Source organism: Stigmatopora argus, chromosome 13 (genome assembly GCF_051989625.1).
Source record: "Stigmatopora argus isolate UIUO_Sarg chromosome 13, RoL_Sarg_1.0, whole genome shotgun sequence".
In the NCBI taxonomy this organism is placed as follows: Eukaryota; Metazoa; Chordata; class Actinopteri; order Syngnathiformes; family Syngnathidae; genus Stigmatopora; species Stigmatopora argus.
The window spans coordinates 16,512,151-16,533,566 of NC_135399.1; the positions used below are offsets into that span (position 1 = coordinate 16,512,151).

General features: G+C 37.9%; 1 protein-coding gene across 5 annotated transcripts in view; it reads right to left on the reverse strand.

The window, feature by feature from the left end:
- Positions 1 to 19,861, reverse strand: part of slc39a10 (solute carrier family 39 member 10) — a 137,827-nt gene extending 117,966 nt beyond the window's left edge. For 2 of the 5 annotated variants that reach the window (XM_077617483.1, XM_077617484.1), the window contains exons 1-2: positions 11,928 to 12,152; positions 6,318 to 6,465 (exon numbers count right to left, since the gene is read on the reverse strand). The gene's annotated coding sequence lies outside the window, so the exon portion shown is untranslated. Of the gene's footprint in view, positions 1 to 6,317; positions 6,466 to 11,927; positions 12,153 to 19,838 lie in introns of those variants that run through there. The other 3 variants (XM_077617479.1, XM_077617485.1, XM_077617480.1) reach the window with 2 other exon arrangements.
- Between the last annotated feature and the right edge of the window lie 1,555 nt (positions 19,862 to 21,416).

Here is a 21,416-nt window from a genome sequence, read left to right on the forward strand (position 1 = left end):
CCCAAATACATATTTCGATCATGGCTGTCTCAAGTCCAGACCATAGACAGAATGACCCAATGAAAGCTACCTCATTAAAATGTGTCTTTTCACCAACCTCGTCACACAACCATTATTGCTCTTTTCTTGCATTTTTATTTATTTATATACTGAGCACTTGCTTGTACCGTTAATGTGTAAATCTTTAATCTCTTTATGGTTATTGCGGTTTCCAGAGTGTCTTATTTCAACTCAGTGTGCAAAGACTGCCACTTTTATAACCTAACAGCAATTCGCTGAAAAAGGAATTACCAGGCTAAAATATTGGCATAAACGATGAGAAAGAGGATAAATGTTGCTTTTCCACAAGTTATTGTTTCCCCAAATTTGTTCACCGCTGTTTGATTGCTTTTGTTTCAGATGAGAAAAACACTGTGTGAACTTTAGGGAAAAAAGTTGTTTGGCACCAAAACATGTGCAGCATATCAAAAAGATATACATTATGTATGGGACGGGATTGATGCGAGTATTGTAAAAAGAAAAAAATAAGACCTGGATGTGCATGATCCAGTCAATGGCTCCCTTGGAATTTTTTTTTTTTTGGATTGCGCTTTATTAAATAATGCAATCCAATTAGCTCATACGGAGCCAAATGTGAGCGGGGAAGTGTTAATGGATATAAAATAGAGTCATAGAACATCAGGGGGAAATCATTATTTCATGTATTCTTCCAAAAAGGGAATGTGCACTTTTATCCTTGTCGACATGCACTTTGTATTTAAGGCGTTTTTAAGTCTATTAAGGCTGGGTGGTAAGTACAACATTTTATATTTTCTCACTGTCGTCTTTGCCGCATGAGTCAACGGACGGTAAAACCTGTGATGTCGTGTATAATCCATGTCGTGACACAGATTTGGGAATAAACGGTAGAAATGGAAAGCGACACGTGAAAAATGTACGAAAGTCTGATCCAGTAAATTCATTTTCCAATATTTTGAGCTCTTTCATGCATGGCAAACATTCCAAATGGCGGCGAGCCCTGCTTGATTTGTCGTTTATTTGATTGCTATCTCATTTGCAATTGAATTTGCTTGGCTAATGGTTGGTTTGGTAATTGGTCATGCTGTGACGTTGAGGGTACTCGGACGTTTGGTCGCCCGGACGTTTGGTCGCCCGGACGTTTGGTCGCCCGGACGTTTGGTCGCCCGGACGTTTGGTCGCCCGGACGTTTGGTCGCCCGGACGTTTGGTCGCCCGGACGTTTGGTCGCCCGGACGTTTGGTCGCCCGGACGTTTGGTCGCCCGGACGTTTGATCGCCCGGACGTTTGGTCGCCCGGACGTTTGACAACATGACAGAGAGTTTACTGTTGAAACCACCTCTCAAAATTATATTCATGAGAGAGAGAGTTTAATATCTAAATATCTACTGTTGAAACCAGCTCTCAAAATTATATTCACCCGGGCGACCAAACGTCCGGCGACCAAACGTCTGACGACCAAATGTCCGGCGACCAAACATCCGGTCACGGACGTTGAGAAAATCCATTTGTAGGTTAAAAAATTCAAATTAGATCCAGCTGAAGAAAAATGTAACAGAAATTTGTGCGTCTCTGTTGAGGAAGCTTTAAAACAGTTCAAAATACATCATGACTGTATGATTCTGCGTTTGTGATTAGCATTTTTAAGCGATTTTCTTTGATTTTTTTTCCCCAAACTATCAACAGAACACCTTCAGTTTTCCTGGTGGAAAATTTGCGGTACTTTCTTTCACTGGCTGAGCTCTTTAACGTGAAAATAAGCGAGAAAAGCTGTGCGGCCACTTGACTTTATGCCATCTCGGGGCCGTCACCTCCCGCTGTCTCACCTCCTCATTATTCCAAATACAGCGTACGTTTGCTCATGAAAATACATCGTTCACATCTGTCTTGTTTTTCCGCAAAACGCATGGCGTGTTTGAATAAAACATGATTTCAATGACCATGTTGTTGAAAACCATTCTTATCTACTGGGAGGAGAAGAAAGTACCTCCAACTGTTAGCGTATACCATCTGGGCCGGCCACTTAGTACTTAGGGTGGGTGTCAATAGCTCATTCTATACAAGGACACAGATGCGTGTGGGAGAATATTTTTGAATATCTTTAAAATGGATTGTCGGTATCGACGTATAGGCTAAAGAAAAATGAAAAGGATTTCGAAAATTTATGGCGAATTTGTCAGATGTGAAAAGAAACAAGACCGTACTGGGAATGTTAAGATAGTGTTGTGTGACTTTACGCGGTCTAACGGTACCATTTTTAAAATTCTACATGTTTGATTGCTACCCCAAATTAGATCAATCGGATCAGAGCCCTTTTAATAACATTACTACTGTTTATTTATTGACAGGTTTGTTTATAACACGTGTCAAAGTGGCGGCCCGGTGGCCAAATCTGGCCCGCCACATCATTTTGTGCGGCCCGAGAAAGTAATTCATGAGTCCTGACTTTCTCTTTTAGGATCAAATTCAAAATAAAGAATATAGATGTGTATTATATTTCCTGATTTTCCCTTTTTTAAATCAATAATTGCAATTTTTTAATCCAAGGTCAAAAAGCATTTCATCCAAAAATAAATATCTCAAAATATTTTCTGTTTTCCACTTTAATATTGAACATAATTTTCAAAAGATAAACAAACTGTTCGAGATCTATGAAAAAAATGAAGATTTAGGGTTTTTTATCTAGTTCTTTTAATCCGATTTAAAAAAAAATTATATCTAAAATGGTCTGGCCCACATGAAATCGAGTTGACGTTAATGCGGCCCGCAAACCAACCCGAGTTTGACACCCTTGGTTTATCAAATGCAATGTTTTTTTAAATGCTTTTAGTCACTTAAATGTGACTGTATGGCTACACAAAGTGGACTGCACCAACGGATATAAAGGTGACTAAAACCTAATTAAAAAAGATTAATAAAACATTTTCTGGAATAAACGAACCGGTCAAAAACATGGATAACAAGAATACAAAAAGAACCTAGTACAAATATTAATACTATTTGGTCGCTGGTCTTTAAAAGACTTTTTGTTCCACTTTGATGATGACATCTGACGTTTTATCGTAACAGTACGATGCATTTGTAATTGTAATCCTTCCTAAAAAAAATACACCAACTAAAAACATCACAAAATCTAATTCCGGTGTTTTTAGCCCTCTTGACAAATCAGTCTCCAGAGGTCAGATGGTGGCACTTCACCTTGATGATGATGATGAAGGCCAAACCTCGGATTGATTAGGTGGCCAGCCGGGCCAGCCGGGCCAGCCGGGCCATCAGGTCAGAATAGGGGGTCGCTGTAGCAGGTTTTAACCTTCAGTCCCTTTCTTTAAAAGGCTTGATTACTACATTTAATCCCCCTCTTGCACTCTGTGAACAAACTGCAACCGAGAAAGTTTTTTGTCCTTCAAGCCAGGTTCCTTTCTGCAGAGCCAACCTCTTTAAATTGGAGAAAATGTGCTTTCTTTTGGCCTCCAAATCTGACTTTATGGCTTTTTTTGTCTATTTTTTTCTATCACCACAACTGAAATGATACAGTTTGTAATGTAAATGCTGGATGAAGACTGACTTTTTCCTACTTAGCTGAATAAATTATTGGTTTTAGTTAGCTTTGAGTAGAAATATCCTCTAAATGTGACAAATCACGGACATATTATATCTAAAAAAATGTGTTACAGAGGCGAAAATGGCCGCTATAAAAGCAGAATATCCAAAGAGAAAATGAATTTTTTTTCTGGCCCAAGTGGGTCACTGAACACAGTTTAGTTGGTATCGTAATATTAGTGTTGAACACAAAAAAACTGTGAAAAAATGAATGACTTCATTAGATGTGAGTAACACAGTGATTGGAATTCAACGCTTTTGGAAACAGGTTGGCAATAAAATTATAATAGTTGGGAATGTAATTAAGGGAGCAACTGGTGGGGATATTGAAAGGTCATATTAATTACAAGAACAACCTGAGGGAAAACCACGGTGGGGGCACGTGTGCGCACAAATGAACACGCTCGTAGACTGTCAAAGCCACCCAGTTGGAAACTGTCTGCATCATTAAACCGCAAGCCTCCATTTTTGTTACGGGGTTCGACCTATTTTTAGCCACTTGTTCCAAAAAATAGGCGACTAATTGGAATAAAAGTTTTTTTTAAAATTCGGTTTTCCTCATTAGGATGATGTAAGCATTGTGGATTTATTGGCTGACCCTTCAATCCATTTAATCGAAAGGACTTTCCACTTTAAGCCATTTTTCAAAGCATCCTCAAAAAGGTCGATGCCGTACAAGACCGTAAAATAGAGAGCGCCTTACTTTAATCAAATGGGGTTTGGAATCACTGACTTTACTTCGTGACCGGACGTTTCGTCGAAAGACGTTTGGTAGACCGGACGTTTGGTAGACCGGACGTTTGGTAGACCGGACGTTTGGTAGACCGGACGTTTGGTAGACCGGACGTTTGGTAGACCGGACGTTTGGTAGACCGGACGTTTGGTAGAACGGACGTTTGGTAGAACGGACGTTTGGTAGAACGGACGTTTGGTAGAACGGGTTTGCACGCAATTGATAGATTTTAACATTGGGTGAATAGGGATTTAATGACTATTATTTAACATTGAGTGAATAGGGTTAGGGTTAAACAAATGAAAGTCTCGTGACTGAAACCTTGGGACTCGCGAACCCGGCGACCAAACGTCCGGTCGACCAAACGTCTTTCGACGAAATGTCCGAGTACTACTTTACTTAAATACGCCATGTTTCAGTAAAAATAAAGCATTTATTTGAGTAAGTTGTGCTGATTTTTTTTAAATCGCAACTGTGTCACGTTAGCTCATGTGATTGGCTCATTCAAGTCTAGAATAACAAGTCAGAGAGCCAAATTTAGTAAAGTCCAACATTACAGCTGCCCTCCCTCTCCTTAAGGACGGCGATGTTGGTAATGATCAACAAAATTGATGGGCCCCCAGGATCTAATTTTGATTGCATATCATGAATCATCCGCTATCAGTGCTTTTGTTCGGCTTTAATGAAGAGCTAGCGTAAATGGATAGACAGGCAGAGGCAACCTCGCAGATTAATAGATCACGTTGGGATCAACTCCATTTTCCACGTAGTAATGAGCTGTCGCTTTTGTCCGACATCCACAGAGAAAGTATTATACTGGTAATTTTGTAGTTTTGTCTGGGTGCGTGTGATGTGTTTGGACAATAGATAAAGCACAAAACATATGTTAACGGTACTTCTCAAGCTACTGTGCAGGTCCACTTTGAGCTGTTTTGATTTTGGATAAGCCTCCATTTTTGTTCCGGGGCTCAACATATTTTCAGCTATTGGTTCAAAAAAATAGGCGACAAATTGGAATAAAGGTTTTTTTTAAATTATGATTCGGTTTTACTTATGTGTCAAGCACTCCGTGAATAAAATGTCTTTCTAAAGTGACAATAAGTGCTTCAGAATATATAAAATGTCTACATTTGTGTGCCATATTTGCCCTTGTAAGTGCAGAAGGACATTTATAAAGGATTTGATTTGCCTTAAATTCTTCTGTATTGTTTTTTTTTTTTATCAAGTTTTGTTTAAGTCCAACCTATTTTTCCGAATCTAGCAACAAAGACTCATGCTGTAAGAAACTGTGGCTATCCTTTTTTCTAAAGTACTGTGTCCAGCCACTCCTAAAACAGTTCTTGTGTCATGTCACCAAGGCCCTTCTATTGACCAAATGTTAGCATGACCTCTCAATATTTCGCCTTAACAATAAGATAGCCTTGGGGATGCTATCCAAGCAGCAAAGTTAAAGCTACACGTAAAGAAGACGTGGGCGAGAATAACGAACGAGGAGGGGCGCTCATCTTTTACAGCGTGTTCTTCACCGCATTCACTTGACCGTAAAATGGAGCGTAACCCCTTTTTTGCTGTTAGAATCCGAATGTCAAGAATCCAAAGCCCGACTCAAGGTAAAACCTTCTTTTCAGGTTAGGCTTTTTTTTGTCTTTGTCACTCAACCCTTGTCTTTGACAACTTCATCCCGTCCCCTTGACCCTTTCCCTTAAAACCCACTCATTAATGAAAGTGCTTAACGTCATTACGAAAGACTATTTGTCATTAGTATGCGTCCCTGGCCCATCCTATTCGTGCCTTCTGACTCGACTTCTTGATTATACAGAAAATGAACTTGTAGATTGTTCTCTCCAGCTTGTCACGTGTGGACACAATACAGACGAATGCAGATTTAAGTTCTACACGAGACACGATTGACTTTATCTCACTGTGTTTACTTTTCTCAAAGTTATGGACAAGATTGCTGTACTTACATTGTTGTATTCCGGAAGGTTGCGTTTCACAGATGACTTGTGGTGACGGCAAAGACAATGAGATGCCATCAACTGTGTCGCTTGGTCGGGTTCTGCAGTCTTCTCTAATGATGCGTTGAGCAATTGCAAGCTCTTTGCATTGATCTCTCTGGAAGAACAAAAGAGTGGGTGTAAATGGTATCCATGGTGAAAATCACTACTCTTTTTCATTGGTCCGCATCTGGAATTTTAACTTTTTGGGATCTCACAAACATTTTTTTTCAAAATGTGTCCTTCATGAACAATGGCAGTCCACTCCTTGAAATTTATTGGACTTTTATTGCCATCAAATGACTTTAGAGGCTGCAATTTGGAGATGGAAAGACATCGTCGAGAATCTTTTGACAGATTTTGACGCAAGGCCAAGGCACAAATCGACGCATTCATCCTCCATCCATCTCACAAGACAAGATTGCGATTAAATTTGAGAAGCATGAACGACTCGACACTTCATTTCGTCTCATTACATCAACATTTAACACTGTAAATTTGACGTCTACCACTGCTTTCGTTCTCCGTCAATTGCATCCTGATGAAGATTACAGCAACACAATTATACTTTTGACAGAACTCCACCCAATGGTTGGTTCAAAAACACACAAAAAGCTGTTGCCTTTAATCATACTGTATTGATGGTGGCTGGAATACATGCTAGGACATCATTTTCCTTTTTGTACATGAAAGTCTCTTTTGTGCCGTTTATTGACGAGTGAGCTGAGGCATCATCTTTTTGTCTTTTTTCACAATACAATTACCACGACTTACATTCCATGTCTAATAGCTCTTTCTTTTAAAATACAGTCCACTGACTGGGTGAGTGCTATCACACATCCCCAGCTGCAATGTTTTTTTTTGGGTTTTTTTTGTTCCCTAGCCATGGGGGATGTTACAGCTTTGCTTTTGCGGAATGATTTTATTCCTCGGTATGCCAATTGTAATTCTCTACCAGATTTTGGTTTATTCAAAATTTAAACCCCCCTATAGACCCAACCTCTTCCTAGTACATCATTTGGCACTGTATTGTCCGTATCTCACCAAAACCCAGCAAAATACCACGTAATCAATCGTATAACAGTGTTTTCTACATGTATTTAATTAAAATAAAAGTTTCATAAAATGCTGCTATGCTGTCAATGGTTTTGTGTTCAGCTAACAGGAGGTACATGCCAAATAATCAAGTTGTGAGCTAAAGGTAATATTGTATTGAATTAAATTGAATGCTTTCATTGTCATTATACAAGTATAATAAGATTTAAAGCTTTCACTTTCTCTAACAACAGACAAATAATTTATCAATAAATAAGTAATGAATAAATATGGTGTCGACATAAGTAGAAAAGTGCACAAATAAAAACAACAGAGATAAATAATCAATAAATAAGTAATAAATAATTAAGTAGTCAACATAATAAATAAGTAGTAGTCAACATAATAAATAAGTAGTAGTCAACATAATAAGTAGTAGTCAACATAAGTAGTCAACATAATAAATAAGTAGTAGTCAACATAATAAATAAGTAGTATTCAACATAATAAATAGTAGTCAACATAATAAATAAGTAGTAGTCAACATAAGTAGTCAACATAATAAATAAGTAGTAGTCAACATACGTAGCCAACACGTAGTCAAGATAATATAATAACATAATAAATAAGTAGTAGTCAAGATAATAGATAAGTAGTCAACATAATAAATAAGTAGTAGTCAACATAATAAATAAGTAGTAGTCAACATAAGTATTCAACATAATAAGTAGTAGTCAACATAAGTATTCAACATAAGTAGTAGTCAACATAAGTATTCAACATAATAAATAAGTAGTAGTCAACATTAGTCAACATAATAAATAAGTAGTAGTCAACATAAGTATTCAACATAATAAATAAGTAGTAGTCAACATTAGTCAACATAATAAATAAGTAGTAGTCAACATTGAATAAGTGGTCACATAAATAACCACTGTAGTGTCCGTATCACACCAAAACCCAGCAAAATACTAATCAATCGTATGAAAACAGTGTTTTCTAAAGGTAGTATATTTTAAAAAAATCTATATAAAATACTGCTATTGTTTCTATGGTTTTGTTTTCAGCTAGAAGGAGGCACATGCCAAATGATAAAGTCATAAGCTAAAAGTAATACTATTCCAACCAAGTGTAGGGCTATCAAGAGTCGTCCAGAAGCTTCTCTAAATACAATTTTACCAGAATGCTTTGTGTTACAAATGAGAGTAGGCAGCGGTGTAGAAAAAATACAAATATTAAAAAAACAACAACAGTCAACTGTGTTATATCCCCTTACAGCGAATTTGCATGTCAAAGCTCTCCATGTTTTGATATCATTAGAGTGTTTGAAGTAGGCAAATGTGACTGGATTATTTGATAAACAAATCAATGGGACTTTAAATCTGATGTCAAGTATTGCAGAAATGTGTCGCTCTTAAGTGTCGGTTGCGGTGAGAATTTGCATCACAACGCTCCGTGCCAGGCTCAAACAAAACGGCCTGATTAGAATTCCGATGGCAAGAGCCAATTTAGGAAGTGATCATGTGGGGAGACGCTGTATAAAATCAACACTCATGCAGAATTCATAAGGCATTACTAAACCGCTTCGGTCGCTATGCTGGAATTCAATATCATTGTGGGGGAGGATTTGAATATTATACGAGGAGTATGATGGCTTTTTCGCTATATGAACTCATGCATGCAACACCGTATTTCACAAGTGGAGCCTTTTAAACAACAAACTCCTTTCTACTGGTTGACTTTAAGGTCGAGTGAATGTTTTGGCTTCAAGTGTTGTGCGCTCGAGAGGGGTCTTGGGTTCAAGAACATATTTTAAAAGGTCTTGGCCTTTTTTGGATTAAATTCCAGGGGGAAAAGTTTTTTGAAAAATAACAGTGCTTGAATTAAATAAGATTGGAAAAACTAACACGTAGGCAACACATGCAGAAAAAGACCTGGAAAACACCACATGATAAAAATGGATCAAATTTGAACGTCGACTAAAAGACCGAAAATGGCAGAAAAAAAACAAAGTCTGGACACTCACTGCACTGCTTTATCATTTATCTGTAATTTCTTTGTCATTTATATTGCCTTATTTTTATTCATTTTAAATGTGATTTTTTGGCCAAAATATGTTTTTATTTTTTAGTTCTAAATGTTTCCACTTGAAGGTTTGGGACGAAGATTAAATAATGAATTTATTTTGTGTCAAAAAATAATTTTCCAAAAATGAGCTAAAACTGATCAACAACGTTAAATCCACTTTTGATCGCCAAAATTTGAGTTACTATTATTGAGACAGTGTTTTACTTCACTAGGTTTGCAAAATACAGTTTGGTTGCCAAATAAATAGATCAAAAAACACGTCGAACAAGATTCTAATAAAGCATAATGTCGTTAAATTTTGAAAACTAGAACAATTATTTGACAAGACATATCATGAAAATTGGGACGGGAGGGGAAAACGGTCCGGATGGACGGTTGCAGTGAAATGATTGGAAAAAATTTGAGCTGCAGAGAAGCGAAGATTGAAAGCGGCTGGATTCCTGCCGGGGAACGGTTGGAGGACGCTGATTGGAGGCAAGGTCGCAAGGTGCGTCGACGCCTTCGGAGGCCGCCACACTCGGCGGGATTCTTCACAGAATTGAAGTACATGACTTGTTTACAAGAGGAGAATGTATCATCTCGTTTCGACAATGTACAAATTTTCCCTTTTGTACCGTTTGAAGCTTTGGACTTGCCGAAAAATATTCGTTTTCAATAGAGGCAACACATTCTCGACAATTTAGATTAGATGGTATAAACAAACTGGACTTGCTGCCCATGGTCAGCTGGGATAGGCTCCAGCACCCCCTGAGGATAAGCAGTTCAGAAAATGAATGATTCATCCACAGTCATGTATAACCATGAATCCTGAATTTGCAATTTTAGCTCGGCAAAAAAAGTGAGAAAGCAAATTGTGAATCTGAGACAGATGGGCTGAGCTGGATGGCAGCCATGGAAGGGCCCCCGTAGGTGAGGGCGCCGTACCACTGTACCGGGAGAGGAGGGCCTCTGCTAATTGATCGCTGTAGAACAAATTTGTACGCCGAGATGCCGAGGCCGGAGGAGCTCGCGTCGGGGACGTGACGGCCGGAAACAAAAGGCTTCTGGAAAAGCGGAGACCACCGAGACGGAGTCTCGCTTTGTCCGTCAATCGTGAGCACGGCGCCAGTCGTGATCATGCTTGGTCTCATTTGAAATGAGCTGGATTCCACTTTCTGACAAGAACGCGATTGCGAGTGGAAAAAGAAAATGCAAGTTTGTCACAGAACGCCATCTAGAAATCTAGCAATGCGGCAAAGTGTTAAAATTATTCGCTCCGGAAATAGGATGCCTGGCTTTGAGCCAGCCAGTCGTTGTGGTGAATTTAAAGAGTGTTGTCAAGCTGTCATATTTTTGAAGGACGGATCTTAAAATATGCCTTTCTAAAAAAGTATTGACCTGAGATCACTTTGCTTTGAAGGTCCGATCTAAATGACTGTAAATACTCAGTTGAAATGAAGAAAATTGAATCCGTCCCCTTAAAAATATAAAACCAGAAGTCATATTAGTAAGTTGCAGGTATACGTAGTTGAAAAATATACATTAAAAAAAGATAAACAAACAACCTCTTTTGTGGTATTTGACAATTTGAAGTGCAAGTTTTTCTCTTAATTAAACTGACAGCACTGTATGAGTATCTATGTATACTAATTTATTACTTATATCTGTGCACTTTTATATAAATATAATATACTTTTTGATAAACTTTTCCATTTTTTTTTCCCAATTCGCTGCCATATTTAAATGTCGTGCAGGATCATCAGGCTAACGTAGGAAGGGTGCAAACTGAAAAAGGATTGGCGTGAACTACGATTTATTGTAAATATGTGTGTGTGTGCTGGAAAAAAAAATGCAGAAATCCAAAGCCTAAAATAGCGTTTTGACCTTTCGGAAAATACTCGGCAGGCCACGTTAGTGACGGCAGGTCGCAGAAGACAGGACGGAGGCCACGTTGGTTCTCACGTTGCGTTTGTGCGCTTGTGGCTTATCACGCTCCAATAGAGGATGCGGAATCCCACCACACAGCCCCCATTCATCATTCTCGCCTCCATCATCGGCCATGCTGTCGCTCAAAGGGGAGGCAAACATTTCCAGCCTCTTTTGAATGGAATTTGAAAATGCTTGTCAATTCAGCTTCCTTTCTTTAAAATAAAAGTGTGTATGCACTAATAGTATATTTTATTTATATTGTGTACTTATAAGTATTGTTATCTATTTACCCTGTTGTATGTCTGTCATGGCTCATTGGGTGGGTGGAAGTAAGGCAATGGCATTATTTGATACAATAACTTTTTTATTATTGTAGTATCTTATCCTGATTTTTCCAATTTTGTTATTGTTAAATTTACTTTTGTTTCTTATGCATTTGAATGTCAACTGCTTTCTCTGAAACTCTATATTACTTTTTTTATTAAGGCTACTCAAACTCTTTATAAAAATTGTTTTATAAGGCTACACATTTCAAATAAAATTACATACCATCTCCATTTTATGCCCATTCCAACTTTCATGTTGCATCTTCAATTGCTGAGCAAAGTGGGACGCAGAAATGCATGGAGTTGTGCTGGTGCACAAACTAAACGCTTTAATAAGAACTAACAGAAAAAGCCATACAAACTTAGGACTTGGTAAAAAATCAACAAAGAAACAAACCCAACAGGGCTAGCAAAAAAGCACTTTAACGGGGAGACGACATGACCAAATCAAAGCAATAATCCCACAACTAGTCATACCAGAATGCAAGGCATCCATACACACACCAGGGCTGGCTGATTATGAATCACACACACCTGGCCACTTAAGGGAAGGGAAGCCCCGAGGGACAATAGAGTTGAAAAGCAAACAATCCCCCCAGACAGCACACATAAGGGAAAACACACACACATCCACCCAAAACCCCAACACAACTTGACACTAACTGTATTGTGTACTTAGTATGGCTGTTTTGACAGTTGGAAAGGACATAAAATGGAGATTTTATTTGTACCGTGTAGCCTTAAAATATACAATTGGTGGAATCCCAACAAAACGTGACACTAATTGCATTAGTATATAGTATAGTATAGTACTAGTATGTCTGTTTTGGCTCATTATTTGGGTGGAAGTAAGGGAATGCCTTTATTTTATCCTTTAATTGTTTTTATTATAGTATCTGACCTCATTTTTTCCCATTTTATTCATTTCCTTAGACTTTTATCTTAAATATTTGAATGTCAACCCATTCTGTGAAACCCTTTATTCCTTTTTTTATGCGTGAATTAAGGCTATACGGTATGAATAAAATTGACATAGAAGCTCCAATTCACGTCCATCCGTAAAACTGGTGTCAGGAGGGCTTATGGGGGAGTACGACTGAGCAACTTTTTGCAGAGTTTTACGTTTGAGCCTCCAAGAATAAAAGTATGAGGTCAATCTGGTTAACACGGGAGGAGAAAGTGAAAGATTGAACAAGTCATTTCCTTTTGCCCGTAGCTCTACCCATGACTACGATGAAAAAAATGCTTTATGGATCTCATCAAACCCGGATTCTCGCCCTGGGACACCAGGGCCTGGACTTACAAGCTTCTGGAAATATGAGCTCCTTGTCTGATGTTTTATCGAAGAAGTGGGACACCAGTTCGCTTGCTACACATTCTCGCGGTTAAGTGGCGCCATCAAACTTCATCACAATTAGCCGTTTTCAATAGTCGTTGCTTTTCTTGCAGTGGAAGTCGACGGACGGGTAGTTGGTGGCGGTAATGCGATTTTTAAGACGGTGGCGTCGCAAACTGGTATTTTTGGGACGCCGCCTGGGGCGGAACGAGTCGAGTTGGGGCCAGTTTGGGTGAGAAGGGAGAAACATTGACCTTTTTAAAAATGAAAATAAAAACAGCCTTTCATAAGTTGGCAAAAGTTGGGAAATTTCTGGCATGTTGACGTTCCCCGGAGAAGAATAAGAGGAACAGAGGCCATTTTGGAAAGGGTCTTATGGGGATAGGTGCTGAGTTCTGGCACAAGTGATCTTAGATAAAGGACAATTTAAAGCGACACTTTGTTTATAAATACATAAAATATGATTGAAGGCAAGTGCTAAAAATGTGCACATGCTGAATTTGGCATTCATGGCGAGAAGCTTTTATAGTTACGTATATAATCTTAGGAAAAAAAGAAACTGTATTCATATAGCCTATTAAAGCAGCAATTTTTTGCTAATAAATTATATTATTTTAAATTTGTTGGGCTGGATGTTTTATTTGACTCAATTAATTTAGTGATTCTGAGTTCAACTGAAGTGCCCCGTTAAAAAGAGAAAAAATATATATTTAGAACGCAGGTGTCAATCCAAGTTTGGTTCGCAACTTCCTGTTGGGTTTGCGGCTATTTAAAGTTTTCTGTTAACTCTTTGGCTGCCATTGACAAACGAAAGCGACTCCGGATAAGAAATTGAGCAAAGTGTCGTCGCACAACTCGCAAAATTCTGTTTTGATGGCAAACAACAAAAACTTTTGATTCTGTATGTTCAGTCTGTATGAAACCAGACCGCTCCGCTCACCGGATCGGACCACTTCCTGGCCACGTGCCTTACCTTTGATTTAGAACCGCAACAAAACATATCGATCCGCCTTGCCGTGTCTTTACCAATTGAACTATACACGTCGTTATCGTGAATCCCATTCCCCAAAGGGGCTTGCTGGAATAACGCCCCTCGGTAAATAACCGCAGACATTCCGGCGATAATTAAGCGGATATTAGCCGCAGAAATCAGTTACACCCTCCGCTCGTGCCCACCTGGGATGCGCGTTATCGCCCGGCGTCGGATCGATAGGCAATTTATAATAAATAAGCGCTCGCGGCGAGCGGGGAAAGCCAAGCGATAAGGAGTCCGGCCAATGTAAATCTGGAGGAGAGGGGAAGTTAGCGGTGATTTTTCCCAAAGTGCCCCAAGCTTTCCGAAAGGAGGGCAAGCGTCACGTATTGGCTCCCTGAGAACAAGCTGCCTTGAAAGCTGGCGTTAAAGGGGCTGTCACATGAGAGAGCGCAAGCCTGATTACACCCAAACACCCGCACCTGAGCCTCCCCCAGGCCAGATAGACCCGCGGTGGGTCGTTGCCGCGACGACATGCACAAATCACCGGTACACTCCCGGACGCGATAGCGAATTTTGACTCGTCATTCGTGATCGTCGAGGCGCGAATACGCGGGAGGAGACAAAGAGCATTACGGCAAAGCTCTTGGGGATTCCGTTTTTTTTATCGTACTCCGGATCAGATGGGAAAGGCCCAGGAAGAGGAATAAAAAAAGGATGTGCTATCTATAAATCAGCTTTGTTTTCCCCATCAGTGTAGTTCACTCTTCTGCTGATAGGGAATATAGTTGGCAAACAACCAATTGAAATAATATTTACTCTCTTCTTTTACGAGGAACAACAAATAAATAAAAAAATAGGATTTGACTGTTTTTTTAACCCATGTGATATTTTTTACGAAATGCGAGAGAGAATGGTGAGTTTTATTTATATATATATATATATATATATATATATATATATATATATATATATATATGTATGCAGATATATTATATCTGCATACCTATATCTGATATAGGTATGCAGATATACTATATCTGCATACCTATATCTGATATAGGTATGCAGATATAGGTATGCAGATATAGGTATGCAGATATACTATATCTGCATACCTATATCTGATATAGGTATGCAGATCTAGGTATGCAGATCTAGGTATGCAGATCTAGGTATGCAGATCTAGGTATGCAGATCTAGGTATGCAGATCTAGGTATGCAGATCTAGGTATGCAGATCTAGGTATGCAGATCTAGGTATGCAGATCTAGGTATGCAGATCTAGGTATGCAGATCTAGGTATGCAGATCTAGGTATGCAGATCTAGGTATGCAGATCTAGGTATGCAGATCTAGGTATGCAGATCTAGGTATGCAGATCTAGGTATGCAGATCTAGGTATGCAGATCTAGGTATGCAGATCTAGGTATGCAGATCTAGGTATGCAGATCTAGGTATGCAGATCTAGGTATGCAGATCTAGGTATGCAGATCTAGGTATGCAGATCTAGGTATGCAGATCTAGGTATGCAGATATAGGTATGCAGATATGTCCATGTCCATGTCCATGTCCATGTGCATGTCCTATAATATAATATATATTACTTCACGAATGCGGGATGAATAAAGTTATCTAATCTAAAAAAAAATCTAATCTAATGCGATTGGATGCAATGGGTGGGAGATATTTAGGTTTACAAATGTCCTCTACAGAGGACAAATTTGAACTACTGGTAGTCAGGAGGATATATACATATATACACACATAATATAATACTCTAAAGCTCCTGAACTTTAAAAAATAGTGAAGTAAAAAAGAGTTTAAGTGTACCATAAGTTATTTTTTCTTTTTAATCCCATTTTTGCAAATAATTGCAGCTCATCTGCGGTGTTGCTGATAAAACCGTCACTTTATGAAACTCTCAAACCAGCATTGGAATAAATGAGTAAAGCATCCGCTGGCTTACTTTACCATATATTTATTTCACCTTTTATCTTTTCCTCACCTCGTTTTCGGCTTATGCCAACGAAACTTTAATGAAGCAAATGCTTCCAGTCTGACAAGATATGCCGTCAAACACACACATGCGTGTACGCTATCTTTTCCGGTGCTGAAAATTTCTCACCTTTTTTCTTTCTTTCTTTTTTTTTTTTTTGCTGGAAAGCAATTATATGGCAGTGGCAAATTAGCACCTACTTGGGGGCTTGATCACCAGGGGAAAGGAGAGGCCATTATGAACCTCTTTTGCTGATAATCATGCCAAAAATTCACAATATATTCCTTCACTTCTCATTACGACTGCAGGAAACATTATATTTTAATGACTGACTTGTGGATTGTCATTTAAAAACAAAAAAAATGAATGTTAAATCCTTTTGAGTTAATGTTTTCCTTTTTTAATACCTGCCTATATTGCAGAAAAAATATTAAGGGAAAATAAACATTAGATTTCTATATCAACTAACTAGTTTTTCAACGGTAATGCATGAGACTATTTGTTTGTAAATTTATAGTAATATAATTAAATCATTCAAATTTGTAACAAATGGACTATGATAATAGATTTCCATAGATAATTTGGTCGCACCACTTTGGAGAAGATAACATTTGGGGAATAATAGCTCAGACAAATGAAGGCACCTCATCATTCAAAAGAATGCGAAGTATATATAAATATGTATCATATCAATGTGCAGCTATCATGAAAAAAAATTCCCCTTCAGCCAAGAACTAAGACACCGTCGCTCACAGTGATTTTTTTTGGTCAATTGTACAGTAGATAAAAGCTTATTTTGCTATCAAAGACCTCTTCAAGTCATATTTATTTATTTTCTATACTCTTTGGTGTCACAAGGCACGGCTGTTTTTGGTGACACGTGACAAACCGCATTTTGACATGAGTCATCCCTCCCCCAAGAAGTTCAATTACTCAATTCAGATCTGCCCCCAGTTCCGGGGTTGAGGGTTCTATCCCAGGTGGAGTTTGCATGTTCTCCCTGGGCTCGCGTGGGTTTTCTCCGGATACTCCAATTTCCTCCAACATCCCCAAAACATGCATGATAAGCTATGTGAACACTAAATCAGGGTTTTCAGACTCGGGTTGGTTCATGACCATTTTAGATATAATATTTAGATTTTTTTTTATAAATGGATTAAAAGAACTGGATTAAAAGCCCTGAATATTCAGTTTTTTATAGATCTAAAATAATGTTTATTTTAGCTTTTTAAAAATATATTTTTAGATTTTACAAAATGATTTTTGAACTAAAAACACAGAAAAAAATGTTTAAAAAATGACAATTATTGATTTAAAAGGGGGAAAATCAGGAAATTTAATATACATCTATACTCCATTTTAATTTGATCCTAAAACAGAAAGTCAGCACTCATGATTTACTTTCCCGGGCCACAAAAAAATGATGCAGCGGGCCAGATTTGGCCCCCGGGCCGCCACTTTGACACGTGCTCTAAATGACCTAACCCTAGCTATGATTGGTTGTCCTTTGTCTCCCCATGCCTTGTGATTGGCTAGCCACCAATTGAGTGTGTCCCCCTCCTGGTAAGCTCCAGCACCCCACCCTGGTGAGTATAAGCAGTTCAAAAAACGTTCCCATCTTAAAGGCCATGTGAACTTAACGTTATCTGCTTCTTACATGAACACATCATTCACGTTCTAAAACAATTAATGATTCATTTACTTTATTTATTCTGCCAGAAAAAAAAAAAACATTCTAAGAGTACTGACAATCAGTTAAAAAAAGAAGCCAGTTAAATGTTGCTTTGTAACCTCTGCTGGCCCAAATCTGATGCAGTGTGCCTATTTTGCAGGAAACTACAATAAAATGTGGAGCACAATCGATATTGTTGCTTCTTCCCTTCCCCTTTTTTTTCTCGGTCTTTCCTTTAAGGCACTTTTAAATGTGGGGGCAAAGTCTCATAAACAGTCACTTGAAAGAAAGTCAAACCTTGCTAGAGGCAAAGCTGTCTGACGATACTGCAAAGGTGAATAGCTATTATGTTTCATTCAAAGATAGAAAAAAAAAATCTCAAAGTAATATATGGGGATAACAAAAGTTCTTCAAGTTTTTTGGGGGTCTGCAGTGAATTCAAATAAACCTCTACTTAACCAACGTCTACATACGCCTGAAAGGTTAAATTTTGTTCCAAGATACAATAGAAATTCAATTTACAAAACACAAAATCTCACCTAATAAATCAAAAATCCATCAAAATGTGAATACACTTATTTTCTAATTGAATATTTTTGACGACACTTTTTGTGTCAACAAGTAGTTCTAACAAGCAGGTATTTTTATGCTTATTCCAACTTTATTCATTATTTTTCATCATTTACCCAAGAAAGTGATTCCATTTTAAATTCATGATTTTAAAGTGTGTTAACGTGTGCTGGCATGTTTTTTTTGTCTCTTCTGGAACAAATTTATTTGGTAAATTGAGGTAACACTGTACAGTAAACAGATGATCACACAGTTAAGGAATATTTGTTAGCAATCACAACCCCTGTTATTCCTCAATCGTGAAATAACAGAACGCACCGAAACTACTGCCGACCCTTAAAGTGGAACATGTGGTCCATGACGCACAAAGACTTCAACAATCTGCAGCTGCATCGGAACAACCAAACAGGCATGGCAAATCAATCCATTCTTTGCTCACAAGCATTCATAAGGGATTTCATTTTTTCCCCCCATACAAAATATGTATTGTATGGACGACAATGGCTTCATTGTACGTAGCCCAATAAAGTAGACATCGACTGTATGGCATATTTTTTTTCCACAATCTGACACAGTTCCAGGTGTCAAGCTATTTTACTATCTGGAATCCCAGATATAGCAATTAGAGACAGTAATTTGGGAAAACTTTAAATAGGCTGACTATTTTTGCAAGGTAATGAGTTTTATTAGTTGCATTGAAATTGTTGTTGATTGTTTTGTTGAATTTCAAAGCACTCAACTTAAATGGTCTTTCCTTATTTCATTTATTTTTTTGTTTCTCATTCGGACATGCATTTTTAAACAGAAAACAAAGCTTGAAATCAAATATTCTCATATCAAATTGGCCGTTTCCTAATGCACGCCGATAAAAAATATGAAGCCGACGGGTTATCCGCTGATTAGACAACAGTGTTATCACGGCATAAGGTCAAACCGTACTAAGATTAGATATCTCAAATCAAGGCAAGATATCTCTGTTTACCATCAGACTTTTCGTGCCAGGTGGCTTTTGTGGAAGCCCATTTCACTGATGCCTCAATTTAGTTCTTACTTTTTATGTTTTGTCTGATTCATGAGGGCAGGAAGCAACTCTCCATGTTTTTAGTATAAATTCACAAATGTATGCCATGAACTGAATGAAAAGAAGGACCTACAAACAAACAAAAACATTTAGATTTTTGCATCATAACTTGTTTTTTTAAATGTGACAACCAAGTAGCTTTTTTGTGAAAATTAAATAAATGCCCTGGTTTCATATTGAGAAAAGATGTAAATAAAAAGGGGAAGTGACCAAAATTAATGCAACTAACCCTTCGCTTCTTATCATATTTTGTATATATACTGTGGCTCTTTGCCTTATTTCAGGTTTCTCTTATTTTTATTCTGTCTTAAAACACACTCAAATTCCTCAAGGCCATTACAAACAAATAATAAAAGATATTAAAAAGATTGGATTTTTTTAAAATGCTGCTTCAATTGTGGCTCTTTTTACTCTCACAGTTTGAAATTCCACAAAAAATACTTTAAGCAAAATAGAATATAGACAGACTGAAAGAAAATCAAAACTATGGAACAAAGAAACTTACTGATGATGAGCAGACCAGGAGCAAACAAAAATAACAAAAATGGAGGGCGTACTATGAGACAGACAAGGCTGGATTGGTTGACAGCCAACGAGCTGGCAACAACAGGTGAAATCAATGGAACAACAAACACTCACTAATGCACAACATGGCATTTATTTCCTGTTTACATTAGGCTTCTATTTTGAAATTTTCGCCTGCCTTTCCTTCCCTTGTCAGAAAAATAAAAGCAGATCCTTTTGACATTCCTCACATTTATTCACCAATCACATGGTGTTTAGTGAAGAAGAAAAAAAAATACATTGAGAATCCAATTATGGGAGTGTTAATGAAATTTCCAAATGGGGAAACTTGTAATCTGCTCATTGAGGTATTTAATGACAAGTGGGTCTGCACATTGTAGATATGTTGCACTTTTCTCTGTGGACTTGAAAAAAAAAAGGAAAAAGAAAAAAAAGAAACATCATCATACTTATTCTGCTCTTATTTTGGCTCTTTTTGCTCTAAATGTGTTAATTTCACATCATCATGTTTCTAAAACGTTTCAACACTCATTATATTTCTCTATGTAGTAAATAATGCAGCCATTCCAATAATAAATATAATATAAATAAATATTTACAATCTAAATTGACCTTAAAAACATAATTATAATGATGAAAAATCAAAATAATAAATATTACTCTAGAAAACACAAATATAGACAAATAAATTATATATTGGAATTATTTTTCTAATTCATACTGTATATCATGAAAATATTTGCAATGGCTTTTAAAAGCATATGATTTTTAACACTTAGCGTTACTGTACGAATATGACTTTTTTTCAGTTATTCCTACCATATTTATTGGAATTTATTAATACATGTTATAGTAGTTCTCCCACCAGAATTGGCTGTATATTCATAAGAACCATTAAAAAAAAGGCCGTTCTAGACATTTAAATTTAAAGTGTCTGAATTTGACCTGTCGTTAAGCGGTCAAGTGTCTCTACTTGGACGTGGCACGTTAGCGCAAAAGCAGTTCTCTCCTCCTCCATTTGAGCTTTAATGCAAAGGCGCATTGGCTTCCAGTTTTTAATTACTGTACTTTTCCCCACCGGCGAGGCAAATGGCGGCGAGAGGCGGACCAACTCAGCCTAACCAATTAGCTGGCCGGCTCGCTCAAGCAAACGCCATTAGTGGCTGCTTTGTTGCGGCAGGAAGCCCCGAGGTCGGCGCGAATCCTCCTTCGCAGATGACAAGATTTAAGAAGCGTTTCGGGTCCCGAGCTATCCGATACAATAACGACTTTAAAGAAAATGATGGAGGCTCCCGGTCCTCGGGGGCCGCGATTCAATTGGCTCCACGGAGACGTTGCCGGAAATTTAAATCAAGCTGACAACGCCGGTATCGTGTTTTTGCTTCCGGGAAGGAATGTTGTTTATTATAGTCATCCAGATCCAGACATGGATTTTAACCTGGCTATCAAATCTCCTAAAAGTTTTTCCGTGGCCTCATTATAGCATATCTTCCACTATGTTTATAAACCAATAAAATCGTAATTTACATACACAAAGCTCCCGTACAACTGAAAGAAG